Here is a 4558-nt window from a genome sequence, read left to right as displayed (position 1 = left end):
GTTGGCGGTTGGTGAATGGAGCGAACTGGATTTAAGAGGGGGCATGGGGCACGACGCGAGGCAGCGTCGCTGGCCCCTGAGCGGCAGCAAGCAGTCCGGACGCACTGCTGGTTTGGGCGGCGGGAGAACAAGCAGAGGAAAGACTGAAGAAGCACATCAGACGCGGTTTTTTTTTTCCAGTGGATGCCTCTCGATGTCGTATTATTATTTTTACTTGCCTCTGCACGATACAACTTGTATTTTTAGCCTCCCAGCCCATAGCGGACCAGGAGCTCATTTGCTGAGCGGGTCAACCTACAAAAAGCAACACTTGATTTTTCAACAAGGCCCCAAAAATAACATTATGTCGGGGGTTGAGCGTGGCAGGGGAAGACTGAGCAAAAGGATAAAAAAATTGATGCGTCGTTGCTACCCTAACAAGCAGGTATCATTCTTCTCGGGACGAAGGTGTGCCGTGTGACACTCACGCGTGACAATCCCACAGTATAAATTCTAACAAATTCACACACAAATACAACAGAAAAGGTAAATATTCAGATCAATCTCAGGTTCACAGGATACGTTCATATTCATAGCCAACATTCACAATCAACAACTAAAAAAGATTCATGTATAGAGAAGTTCAGCATGTCTATGCATCCAAATGATTCATAGATCACAAGACAATATTCATAGCTAGCATTCACAAAAAGATTTAGATAGACATAAGTTCAGCATGTTTACGCATCCAAATGATTGAGAGAACACAACCAGTATCATCCATCGACACACTTTAGTTACATAGGGTACATACTGGTAAGTGGTGTTCACTCGGTAGTACTTCTTGCTAAAATAAATGCTTTTTTGAGAAAACTTTCGAGTACATAAGAGGCAACATAGACCACCTGAACTTTGTTTCTAGGTTCATCCTCATGATAGTGGCCTCGGTGCCGCGAGAGGTTTGAGCAACTTGGCCACTACTTTCATCCAACTAGTTTACTGGCTCATCTTTGTCCCGTTGCTCGCCAAAATTCTACATTGCAGACAAGAAACGAGGCAGTCAACAAAATGAACCACCCAAAGATTTTGTGTAGTTCAACTAAAATGGAGCATCCCAGGCATGCAGACTGGTTTAGTGCCATATAAATATACGTGTCTACCAACTTGTCTAGAATATTTAGACTCCATGGCATATAGTTTGCTACTAGCATACAAGCGATAACCAAAAATCTCAAGTTGGGACCAAAGACTGGACTGCGTTTTGCTGGGCTATGCGCCGAGCAATATTGTTGGCATTCACTCTGGCACTTCTTCTTGTCAACACCGATGCTTGTCTGAGTGAACTTTGGAGTACATACCAACAACATAAGTATATGTCCATCTGATCTTTTTGTGCATTTTTACTGAAATAGGCCAACGTAATGATTTTCCTGCGAGTTCAGGCTCCAAGTTACTCCTTCATGAAATCGGAGACAATTGCACAATACCAAATTACCAATACATATGACAAGCGCAATAATCAGGATGAAGACCGGTACCAACCTGTGTGAGGAAGCATGTCAATTAGTACTTCCTTTGACTGGAAGCCCAGAGATAAGCGACTGACAAGAAAGGAAGGAAGCAGTTGAGGCAATGAACCGCCCAGAGTTTTTGTGCAATTCCGCTGAAATCGAGTTAGCACATATATTGATAAAGTGTGATTACTATAATAGTAGCACTAGCTGATGAAACATACACTAACAAATAGAAGCATCCTCATTATCTTAATGGGTAAAGTTAGCAACATAGTAGCCTTGCTTAAAGAGAGGTATTAGTTTATTTTACCAGTGCCAATTAGCTCAACACTCAAGGCATTGCCATGTATCATGGGTTGCAGATATTTAACGTGAAAAGATAAAGGACTTTCTCATGACAGTTGCAAAATAGTAGCACGATACAAGTAGAGGTGACATCACACTAATCTGGATGAAGGCCTTAGGCCGGTACCAACATGAGAAAGGAAGCTTATTCAAGTAGTCGAGAAGACAAAATAAACACGGAATGGAATCGTTCAATAGTATATATTTTTGTGCACTTCCAATGTACGGTTGACATCACTCTTGTTTACTAGTGGTGAGATTATATCGAGAGATCATCAAGAACTTCCAGCAGAGTTAAAGCACTGGCTGGCATACTGTTCATTGTATCCTCTTGTGTACTTCCACTAAAATGTACGATTGGCACAACATGATGCATGTTTGCACAAGTAGGAATAAGGTAAAACCTTCATTATCTTGGTGAGGGAGGATAGAAAGACAATAGCATATTACTTTAACAGCAACATCAAATCATGAGGAAAATACTGTAGAATCAAAAGTATGTCTAGAGGGGGGGGGTGATTAGACTACTTGACAAAATAAGAACCTATATTTTCCCAATTTTAGTTGTAGGCAGATTTTAACAATTATGACAAGTCAAGTGTCACCATACCCATGAAATTCTAGGAGTATACCAGCGGAATGTAGAACATTACACATGTAAGTAAAGGTAAGGGTTTGGAGAAGGTAAACGCAATGGAGATGTAGCGACCCGACCTCAGATGGTCAAGTCTCTGTGCTTCCGTGTCATCCCTGGATCGGTAATGCTGACACACACAGTACTTCGAAGGATTTATAACAGAGTAGCAATCACACTTTTATTACATCGAATGTCTCAAAAGAGAACTTATTACAATAATATGGCTTAAGGCCATCTAATGCGATAACAGCGGAAGGCTTGGAAGATAAAGTGAGTCCATCAACTCCAATGCCATAGCTGAGCTGCACGGTAACGACCTATCGAACCTTACTCCTCGTCTGAAAAGTCTGCAACATAATACGTTGTAGCCCGAGAACGGGTCAGCACATGGAATATGCTGGCAATGTAACACAAAAGAGCAATAACAGAATAAGGCTACCACTACATGCATATTTGGCTGGTGGAAAGCTCTATGGTTACAGTTTTTGCGAAAAGCCAATTTTTCCCTACAACAAAGGAATATAATTTTAATTTAACTATCATGGTGGTTGGAACATCATCTGAGAAGGTAACCCCAACTCAATGATCCCAATTAAAATAGTTAACATCCCAGCAATATTAATTTAGAGTGTTGAGATACATGTGAATACTCAAGTACTAGATACTCAGAATTGTCCATAACCGGGGACACGGCTAACCATGATTAGATTGTACACTCTGCAGAGGTTTGCGCACTTTTCCCCACAAGACTCGATCGCCTCCGTTGGATTTCTCGCACTACATGGTGTTTGAGAAACGGATGACCGAGACACAGTCTTTCAGAAACATTAACTCTCTACTCCGGGCAGACCATACCAAACCTACAAAACCCACTACCTGCTGATCCACCTCTTCAAGAGCTTCACGTAACTTACTCAACTATGTTAGAGCCCATAATAGCTTGTGGCTGCACACGGAAGTTTCTAGCATGAATAGACTCAGTTCCCTTTGAGCCTGGGTGGCGGTCCATAGGAAAATCACACGGTAACCCCGGGATCTCCAAAAATAAAATAGGCAATCACTGGATACCCCAGGTGCCTCAGTCCACCCAGATGTGTATTTAAGTTGCCACCTTAAGTAAACCATTAATTTAATAATCTCACATCTGTCATGGATACACTCAAACCCAAACCACATCTACGAGCATAGCATGGCAATATAAGCATAACGTAGAAGTAACTCCCAAGGGTTTGATAATAAACAGGGCAATAGGTTCTACCTCAGCAACTACTTCCCAAAACCCACATGTTAAAGACATCGTAGTCATGCAATGTTTGAGGATTGAAACTAATGCATAAAAACTGGGTATGGAAAGAGTATGATCAATGTGTTACTTGCCTTGCTGACGATCCGTGAATCCTAGAGACTCGTAGTAACACACTTCGCACTCCGGGAATTCTATCGCAAGCAAACAATAACATACATAAGCAACAAACAAAGATGCGCAAGTAGAACTCCAAATAAAAGAGTTTGACCGGAGAGTTCAACTTAAGAACTCTGATTTGCAAAAAGAAACAAAACAAACGAAGCAACGAAACTCAAACGGCGAAAGAAATAAGATTCCTTTACTAATCTGAACTAGGGTCAAATTTTATAGAGTCAAAAACTTGTTTGAGGTGATTATTCGGAAAGAGGGTTTTGAGCTGAAACTCCAGGCGCTTGAATCGCCTGATTCCGATAAACGAGCGAAAAGATAAACAGGTTCGAACATCGGATCAGAAATCACGATCAGAAATAACCGCGGAATAAATTCGATAAAAAGAAAAACTACGAACGGCTAAATGAACGAACGTTCGTTAGCAGAAACTAAACGACGAACACGTTCGTTAAAACGAACGAACGAGCGAACGCTCGCAGAGCAAATAAACCGGAGAATAAAACAGATCTATAAACCGGAGAATAAAACGGACTAGGGTTTTTCTAAAAAAACCGAAGAGGTTTTTCTTAAAAAAAACCGGGCGGTGGGGCGGCTACCTCCGGCAAGGTCGTCCGGCGAGGCGGGGCAGCTCCGGCGGGCGGTGAGGGGCGGCAGGGCTCGGCGAGG

Source organism: Triticum dicoccoides, chromosome 2B, assembly GCF_002162155.2.
Source record: "Triticum dicoccoides isolate Atlit2015 ecotype Zavitan chromosome 2B, WEW_v2.0, whole genome shotgun sequence".
NCBI classification, from domain to species: Eukaryota; Viridiplantae; Streptophyta; class Magnoliopsida; order Poales; family Poaceae; genus Triticum; species Triticum dicoccoides.
This window is presented reverse-complemented; position numbering follows the sequence as displayed.